Source organism: Jaculus jaculus, chromosome 14 (assembly GCF_020740685.1).
Source record: "Jaculus jaculus isolate mJacJac1 chromosome 14, mJacJac1.mat.Y.cur, whole genome shotgun sequence".
Lineage (NCBI taxonomy): Eukaryota > Metazoa > Chordata > Mammalia > Rodentia > Dipodidae > Jaculus > Jaculus jaculus.
Window position 1 is genome coordinate 18,714,123 of NC_059115.1, and position 10,003 is coordinate 18,724,125.

At 45.9% G+C, this 10,003-nt stretch overlaps 1 protein-coding gene across 2 annotated transcripts in view; it reads right to left on the minus strand.

Annotated features, from left to right (window-relative positions):
* The window catches only part of Vrk3 (VRK serine/threonine kinase 3), a 41,461-nt gene extending 31,495 nt beyond the window's left edge, over positions 1-9,966 (minus strand). Inside the window, exons 1-2 of one of the 2 annotated variants that reach the window (XM_004672546.2) lie at positions 9,822-9,966; positions 603-663 (exon numbers count right to left, since the gene is read on the minus strand). The gene's annotated coding sequence lies outside the window, so the exon portion shown is untranslated. Of the gene's footprint in view, positions 1-602; positions 664-9,305; positions 9,403-9,821 lie in introns of those variants that run through there. The other variant, XM_045134532.1, reaches the window with a different exon arrangement.
* Positions 9,967-10,003: the final 37 nt, after the last annotated feature.

Sequence of the window (10,003 nt, forward strand, 5' to 3'; positions counted from 1 at the left end):
TATGCATGTATGTATGTATGTACATTAGTTTAGCTTTTTAAAAATAATTGTATTTATTTATTTGCCAGACAAAGACAAGGACAGAGAGAAAGAGAGAGAGAAAGAGAGGGAAGAAGGGAAAGAATAGGTGTACCAGGGCTTCCAGCTGCTGCAAACTCCAGATGCATGCACCACTTTCTGCATCTGGCTTTATGAGTACTAGGGAATCAAACTCAGGCCTTTAGGTTTTGTAAGCAAGCACCTTAATCACTGAGCCATCTCTCCAGTCCCCTGTAGTTTGGCTTTTTAGACAGGGTCTCATTATGTAGCTCAAGCTGACCTCATACTCTCAGCAATCCTCCTGCCTTTATCTCTGAAGACCTGAGATTACAGCCATGTACCACCATGCCTGGATTTGTGGTTTTTAGTGGTTCCATGTTAAGTATATTTTCTCCAGGTGACACTGTCCTGGGGGATGGGGGGAATGGCCTTTATAATGGAGCAAGCATCTAACAGATGAGCCCTACTATGCACAGTAACATGGGAGAAAAGTTGGCCCATACAAAGAGGAGTCAGTAGGCATGGGTTGGTGGTGGGGAACAGGCCTGAAGAAGCAACAATACCTTTGTGGACTCGTTCTGGTCCTTGAATTTACTGGGTTGGAAATTTCATCTTGACAATGATCTGGAAGTGAACAAAGGAAAACACTGACTCAGACTCACTTCACAAGTGAAAAGTAATGGGTAATGTTTACTACACACTGGTCAAATAGCCAGAATATACTTGGTCTATTAATCCATCCATCCATCCATCCATCCATCCATCCATCCAATCATCCACTCACCCACCCATCCATCCATCCATCCATTTATCTACCCATCTATCCAATCATCCATTCACCCAATCATTAATCCATCCATCCATTTATGATTTACTGTGCTCCTAGTTTATACCAGCCCTTATCATCAGGAACTTCATGTTCTAGTAAGGGGAAAGAATTTATGAAACAAACAAACACATAAGCATTGTAACATAGAGTTCATATGGAGAAAGAGCAAGGTTGGAAAACAAAGTACTGTAGGAGAAAATGGGTGCTGAGGAGGTTGTTGGGTCACTGTTTATACTGGGGCCTGAGGAGGGCCTCACTGGGGCAAATATTTGAGCACAGGCCTGTGGGAAGCCAGAGGATGAACTATAGACATTTTGAGGCACAAAGAGAGTGTTTCCAGGCAAAGAACTTCCTGTGCATTATCTGACCTAGTCCATCCCACTCTTAAGGATAGTTCTAGAATCATCCAAGTTTTCATAGGAGATTGTAGCATCTATTCTCTGAAGAGCAATGTTTTTAGTCCTGAGGACTGGTGGTGGCTTCAATGCAATACCCCCTGCTGCACAGACTCATGTGTTTGAACACTTGGTCTCCAGCAAAGCGGTGCTATTTGGGAAGGTCGTGGAACCTGTAGGAGGTAGAGCCTTGCTGGAGGAACTGTGTCACTGGGGGTGGTCCTAGAGGTGTTAAAAGCTTCCTGCTCTCTCTCTCTTTACTTCCTCCCTATTGGTGTGACAATGTGCCAGCTTACTGCTCATTCCAGAGTCATTCTTTCCCTACCATGATGGACTCGACCCTCTGAAACTGTAAACCAAAACAAACTTTCCTTCCTCAAGTTGCTTCTGGTTGGGTATTTTATTCCAGAAATGAGAAATGGGCCCTGACGTAGGACTCTCTAAAAGCTAGGATCTCCTTCCACCAAGAGGGTAGAGCTTTGGCTCTGCCCTTCAAGTCTGTACAGAGCTTGTGACTGCTCCCATCAATGGGAATGGGCAACTGCAAAGATTACATAAAAAAGGTTACAACTTGCTAGTTGGCTCAGGCTGCTCCCCATGAAAGAGCTACTGCCAAGAGGCAGCTCAAGGTAGCCAAGGTATGTCCTGGAGGAGCTCCTATAGCTCAGTCAGTCAAGTATTTGATATGCCAGCAAGAGGACCTAAATTCAGGTCTCCAGAACCCATATAAAATCAGACATGGTAGCATACAACTGTAATCCCAGCACTTCTATAGTGAGGCAGACAAGAGAATCCTGGGAAGCTCATGGTCTAGCTAGCTTGACAAACAAGCGGCAAACAAGAGACCATATCTTAAACAAGGTGGAAGGCAAGGACAGATAGCCAAAGTTGTCCTCTGACCTCCACAGATGCCATGGCATGTGTGAGCCTATACTTGCAAATATACAACACAGATGCACAATGCAACTCGAGTTTGTCTGCAGGGGCAAGAGGCCCTGGTACACCCATGCATGTTGCCTTTCTCTCTCGCTCTCCCTGTATGTATGTTTACAAATAAATATATATAAATATTTTATTTATTTATTTGCTTGAGAGAGAGAATGAATATGGGCATGCCAGGATCTCCTGCCACTGCAAATGAACTCCAGATGCATGCACTACTTTGTGCATCTGGCTTAATGTGTGTACTAGGGAATCAAACCTGCACCCTTTGGTTTTTCAGGCTAGTGTCTTAAACTCTAAACCATCTCTCCAGCCCATAAATTATATTATTTTTTTATTTTTTTATTTGGGAAGGGGGGGAAAGAGAGAGAAAGAATGGACACACCAGGGCCTCCAGCCACTGCAAATGAACTCCAGATGCATGTGCCACCTTGTACATCTGGATTATGTGGGTCTTGCGCAATCAAACCTTGTTCCTTTGGCTTTGAAGGCAAGACCCTTAAGCACTAAGCCATCCCTCCAGCCCCAGAAGTATTTTTTTTTTTAATGAACTTAGGGCTGGAGAGATGGCTTAGCTATTAAGGTGCTTGCCTGCAAAGCCAAAGGACCTCAGTTTGATTGCCCAGTATCCACGTTAGCCAGATGCACAAGGTGGTGCATGCATCTGGAGTTTGCTTGCAGTGGCCGAAGCCCTGGCACACCCATGTTCTCCCCTCACCCCCTCTCTCTCACTCTGCTTCTTTCCTCTCTCAAATAAATAAATAAAAATATTTTTAGCTGGGCATGGTGGCACATGCCTTTAATCCCAGCATTCAGAAGGCAGAGGTAGGAGGATTGCCGTGAGTTCGAGGCCACCCTGAGACTACATAGTGAATTCCAGGTCAGCCTGAGCCAGAATGAGACCCTACATCAAAAAAACCAAAAAAATAAAAAATTTTTTTAAATGAGTTTAGCCAGATGTGGTGGCACATGCCTTTAATCCCACTTGGAAGGCCTTGCTGTTAGCTCAAGACCAGCCTGAGACTACATAGTAAATAGGTTAGTTTGGGCTAGAATGAGACCCTACCCTGAAGAAGAAGAAGAAAAAAAAACATAATTTAAGGTAGGCAAGGGCAGAGAGGCCACAAAGAGAACCCTATGTGTAGGGGAGCCAAGACCCCCAACTGGAAGTGGGAGAAAGGAATTCTTGAATCCCAAGATGTAAGAAAGCAGAAACTAGCTGTCCCATGAGATTCCCTCTGAAATACTGACCCACAGAACCCATGAATAGGATGAAGGGTAGTTTTATTCTACTGTATTTTGCAGTGTTTGTTCAAGAATGAGAACAGAAAGTGACCTGAAGCTTAGAGAGGTTAAATTCATTACTCCAAAAGAGTTCCTGTTAGCTGGCATGGTGGCGCACACCTTTAATCTCAACACTCGGGTGGCAGAGGTAGGAGGATCACCTTGAGTTTGAAGACACCCTGAGACTACACAGTGAATTCCAGGTCTGCCTGGGCTAGACTGAGACTCTACCTCAAAAAAATATATAAATAAAAATAAAAATAAAAAAAATTTTTAAAGCTCCTGTTTCATGAATTCAATATATGTGGATTTCAATCCTCACAACCACCTTTCCAGGCAACAATGACTCTGGGGCTGGGAGATGGTTCGGTGGGTAAAGTGCTTGTCTTGCTACCCCCAGATCCCTAGTAAAAATGATAGGTATGGTGATGGCACACCTGTAATCACAGCACTGGAGAGGTGGAGACAGAAGTGTCCCTGGAGCCCACTGGCCAGCCAATCGGTCCTGAGTTTGATTCTCCAGTACCCACATAAACCAGATGCACAAGGTGACACATGCATCTGGAATTTGTTTGAAGTGGATAGAGGCCCTAGTACACCCATATTCATTCTCTCTCTCTCTCTCTCTCTCTCTGTCTCTCTCTCTCTCTGCCTCTTTTTCTCTCTCAAATAAACAAGCTGAAGAAGGGATTGAGGAAGACAACCAATTTTAACTTCTGGCCTCCACATGCATGCACACACACATATGTGCACTCAAATATGTGCCTCCCATGTATATATTATATATCAATATATATACATCTATATATATAGATATATATGTACTGATACATACTGATTACATATATATGCATGCATACATACATGTGTATGTATGTGTATGCATGTGTATATAAATATAAATATATACACACACATATATATACACACACACATATATGTATCAGTCAGGCATTGGTAGCACACACTTGTAAGCTCAGAACTTGGAAGACAGGAAGATTGGGAATTCCGGGCCAGCATGGACTGCATAATGAAACCTTGTCTCAAAAATCCAAACCAATACAGCTGAGTATAGTGATACACACCTGTGACCCCAGCACTTGGGAGATGGTGGCAAGAGGATCAGGAGTTCAAGGCCAGGTTCAGCTATGTGAGACCTTGTTATAACCAAAGAAAAGCAAAACCACCTCAGTCAGATCCTGTCCTTCCTCTGCTCAGAATCCTCTAGCAGCTTCTATTTCCCACTGAGTAAAAGCCAAGATTCTGACCACAGCACATGGGACCTTACCTTATCAGCCACCTCTTTGTCCCCTCTCTGGCTCCTCCCACAGCCCTCCTCTACTCACTCTGAGCCAGCCACAACAGCTTCCTCGCTTTGCTCCAAATACAAGAACATTCCACCCCAGGACTTTTGCCAAGAAGGCAGGGTAAGTCCCTTAGCTCATGTTCAACAGACACAAAGCTCAGGACCAGAAAAACTTAGCCACGTGACCTGCAAAAGCCTTCAGCTTAGAAGCAGAGCCTGAGAACCATGAGATGGATGGGGTCTAATTTGTCTGGCTGGAATCATGCTCTAGTCACGGTGTGACACTAAGCAGTACGTATGTATGTATGTATGTATTTGTGTGGTGCTGGGGAAGGAACTCACGTAGTTCCAGGCCAGTTAATTCCTACCCCAGGACACTTGCACCTGGAGTCTCCTTTGCCTGAAATGTTCTCATCACTTTCCTCTGCAGCTGGGTTGCTTTTCCTCTTTCAAGTGTCACCAGATGAGGTGTTCCATGACTACAAACCACAGCCTCCTTCCCCTATCCTCTCTCCCCCTATTTCCACCTTTTTCTCTTTGGCACTTAATCCCATCTTACTCCTTTTTTTTTTTTTTTAGTATGGCCTCCTTCTAGCCCAGGCTAACCTGGAATTCATTATGTAGTCTCAAACTGGCCTCACACTCACAGCGATCCTCCTACCCCTGCTTCTTCCTACCTTGGACTCCCAAGTGCTAAAGGTGTGATTAAAGGTGTGTGCCACCACACCTGGCAGAGAGAAAGAAAATGGGCACACTAGGGACTGCAAATGAACTCCAGACCCATGCACTATTTTGTGCATCTGGCTTTATGTGGGTATTGGGGAAACAAACTAGGGCTGCTAGGTTTTACCAGAAAGAACCTTAACTGCTGAGCCATTTCTCCTTTTATTTTTATTTACTTGTTGATTTTTGTTTTTGTTTTGTTTTTCAATGTAGGGTCTCACTCTAGCTCAGGCTGACCTGGAATTCACTGTGTAGTCCCAGGGTGGCCTGGAACTCATGGTGATCCTCCTACCTCTGCCTTCCAAATGCTGGGACTAAAGGCGTGTACCACCATGCCCGGCCTTACTTTTAAGTTTTAAAGATGGGGTCAGCCTGGTGTGGTGGCGCATACCTTTAATCCAGGCACTTGGGAGGCAATGGTAGGAGGATCACTGTGAGTTCAAGGCCACCCTGGGACTACACAGTGAATGCCAGATCAGCTTGAGCTAAACTGAGACCCTACCTTGGAAAAAAAAAGGGGGGGGTCTCTCTATGCAGCCCAGGCTGTATAGAACTCTCAATCCTCCTGTCTTAGCCTTCCAAGTGTTGAGATTATAGGTATGTCTCATGAGCACTGCATACATTTTGACATTATATATTGTCCACCAGCAGGACCAAAAGTGGTCCTTCATAATAAAACATGGCATAAGGCTGGTGCAACACATGCTTGGATGGTCAATACCCACAAGTCATCTTGCAGATGAGTTCTGACATGTGAGCATGGGTCACCATGTGAACGGCAAGCAGAACAAGACTTGTGATTTTCACAACTTCTGGATTCTATACTTGCTGGCAATGTATTATGGCTGCGTAACGACTATACAATTTTCTTCACTGTGAATATGGCAATGTATTGTGGCTATGTAATGACTATACAATTTTCTTCACTTTGAATCAAACCAATGTTAGAATGTAAAATGGCTGGGCAGGACTTTTATGTGTGTGTGGTGTGTGTGTGTGTGTGTGTGTGTTCACCTACTGCATGAAAGTGGGGGGGGGGCGTGCACAGGTACCAAGACATCTTGGAGGTCAGAGGGCAACTTTAGGGCTGGAGAGAAGGTTCAGTGGTTAAGACACTTGCTTGCAAAGTCTAAGGACCCTGATTCAATACCCCAGTACCCACATAAAGCCAGATGTAAAAGGTGGCACATGCGTCTGGTGTTTGTTTGCAGTGGCTAGAAGCCCTGGTGCACCTATTCTTTCTCCCTCGTTCTTTCTCTCTCTCTCTCTCTCTCTCTCTCTCTCTCTCTCTCATAAATAAATTTAAAGGGGCAGCTGTAAGGTCAGTGTTCATTTTTCCACCTCATTTGTTTCTGTCTCTGGATCTCACTTTGCTACCACTGTTCTTTGCTTCAATCAGGATAAGCTTTCAGGAAATTCTCCTGTCTCTGCTGCTTGTCTCACCATCAGGATGCTGGGATTTCAGAAGCCTGATGGCTTCTGGCTTTTTATCTATTTGTTTGAGGTAGGTTATCACTCTAGCCCAGGCTGACCTGGCACTCATTCTGTAGTTCCAGGCTGGCCTCACACTCATGGAATTCCTCCTACCTCTGCTTCCCAAGTGCTCAGGTTAAAGGTTTGTGCTACCACACTAGGTTGGCTTCTGCCTTTTTATGTTAGGTCTGGGGAAATGAGAACTCAGGGACACAGACTTGTGTGGTGAGCGCTTTGTGCACTAAGACATCTCCCTAGCCCTACCTTTTCAATTTTATTTTTCCCTTGAGGTAGGGTCTCACTCTAGCCCAGGCTTACCTGGAATTCACTATGGAGTCTCAAGGTGGCCTCGAACTCACAGCAATCCTCCTACCTCTGCCTCCCGAGTGCTGGGATTAAAGGTGTGTGCCACCATGCCCGGCACTTTTTCAATTTTTAAAATTTTATTTAGTTAGGATATTTTTCCACACAGGGTTTCATGTAGCCCAGGATAGCCTCAAACTAGCTGAGGCTGGTCTTGAAAATGTGAACCCCCTGCCTTCCCCTCCTAAGGAATTATAATAAGGCACCATTTCCAACTTGCTTCCTTCCTTCTTCCCTTCCTCCTTCCTTTCTTTTCTATTTCTCTCTGCCTCTCTTAGACGGGGTTTCACTCTGTAACCCACACTGGTCTAGAACTCACTTATGTGGCCTATGTTGACTTTGAAACTTTTGCAGTTCTCCTGCCTCAGCATCCTAAGTGCTGGAATTATATGCATGAGTAACCATCACCAGTTTGGGCAAGATTTTTTTTTTTTTTTTGAGGCAAGTCCAACAGACTGGCCTTTTTAAAAAAAAAAATTTACTTTTATTTATTAATTAGAGACAGAGAAAGGGGGGGGAGAAAGAATGGGTGTGGGAGGGCCTCTAGCCACTGCAAACGAACTCTGTGGGACCTGGAAAATTAAAATGGGGTCCTTAGGCTTCACAGGCATGTGCCTTAATCACTAAGCTATCTCTCCAGCCCTGTTTTTGTTTTATGGAAATAGTGTCTCACTCTGGTCCAGGATGACCTGGAATTAACTATGTAATCTTAGGGTGGCCTCAAACTCACAGCAATCCTCCTACCTCTGCCTCTTGAGTGCTGGGATTAAAGGCATGTGCCAACATGTCCAGCCAGACTGGCTTTTTTTATGTGAGAGAGGGAATGAGAAAGAGAATTGGTGAGCCAGGGCTTCAGCCACTGAAATCGAACTTCAGACGCATTTGCCCCCTATGTACATATACAACCTTGCCTGCTTGTGTCACTTTGTGCGCCTGGCTCATGTGAGACCTGGACATTGGAACATGAGTCCTTAGGCTTCAGGCAAGCTTTAACCACCAAGCCACAGAACTGTACCCATGGAGGAGTCAGTCCACCCAAGGAAATAACAGAATTGTCTGCCACACGGTCTTGTATACACTATGTCTCTCAATAAGAAAAAGAAGGGGCAGTTCAGAGTTTTGAAATCATCTAAAAGTTACACAGCATTTGAAGGCTTCCATCCTCAGACCAGTCTATTATTCAACCATCCATTTATTTTACTTATTCAACCCAACTTTTTTTTTTTTTTTTTTAGACAGGGTCTTCAATCTAGCTCAAGTTGACCTGGAGCCCACTCTGTAGTCCAGGCTGGCCTCAAGCTCATGGAGATTGTCCTATCTCGGCCTCCCATTTTAACAACTGCTGGGTATCAAAGCCTATGTTCTTTTTTTTTAAATTTTATTTATTTATTTATTTATTATTTATTTATTTGAGAGCGACAGACACAGAGAGAAAGACAGATAGAGGGAGAGAGAGAGAATGGGCACACCAGGGCTTCCAGCCTCTGCAAACGAACTCCAGACGCGTGCGCCCCCTTGTGCATCTGGCTAACGTGGGACCTGGGGAACCGAGCCTCGAACCGGGGTCCTTAGGCTTCACAGGCAAGCGCTTAACCGCTAAGCCATCTCTCCAGCCCAAAGCCTATGTTCTTGATAGGTTCAGGATACAGCTGGGAGGGGACTGGAGAGATGGCTTAGAGGTTAAGGTGCTTGCCTATGAAATCAAAGGACCCAGATTCGATTCCTCAGTACCCATGTAAGCCAGCTGCACAAGGGGACGCATGCGTCTGGAATTCGTTTGCAGTGGCTGGAGGGCCTGGCGCGCTGTCTCTCTCCTCTCTCCCTCCCTCCCTGTCTCTCTGCTTACAAATAAATAAATATTTTTATAAAAAGATACAGCTGCGCAGAGCATAAAAGACTAGGCTCCACTTGAAATGCAAGACTGACAGTTGCCTAGGCAACAGTGACTCACCACACCCTCCACAGAAAGCCAGCGATGACGTACAGCGAAGGCCAGGCGGATGTCAACATAAACCTACAAGCTCCGCCCACCTCAGCATTCGCCACGCCCCACACCAGGACTGTAAAAGTAGCTTGAGGCCTACAGGTGCTTCGAAGCCTTAGAGCCTGCCTCGTCCGTCCCGATGCCGTCGGGGCTACACCTCCCACAAAAGGCAGGGCTGGCATCATAGGCGCCGCGGCTGAGGCGGGCCCAGGCACTCCCCACCGCTCCGCCTCCGCTGCCCCTCACCAGTGTACAGGAGGGCCGCCGTGAGCTCTTGCGTCTCCGCGGTCAGACCCCCGATCCAGAGCAGGAACCGAGACTCACCTTCTCAGTTGCCGGGTGGAAACTTCCGCTAGAGAGGGACGTACTGCGCGCGCACCTTCCGACCCCGCGGCCTAGGACGGCGCGCAGGCGCTGATCACTTCTAGACCCCTGACGGCTCTCACCTGGGCACTCCATTTCCCAGAGACCTTCGCGACTTACCTCTCTAATTGCCGGCCGCGCGTAGGGAACGTTCTCTGATCGCTCACACCTCTTCTACCCTCTTTGGAGCGCTTCCTAGTTCTACTATACATGTGTTAACAAAAAAACATCGGTCTAAATCAACTCCTCGCCTTTTTGGCGTTCTCAGGAATCCTAACCGCCTCTTGAACGTGTTTCCTTGG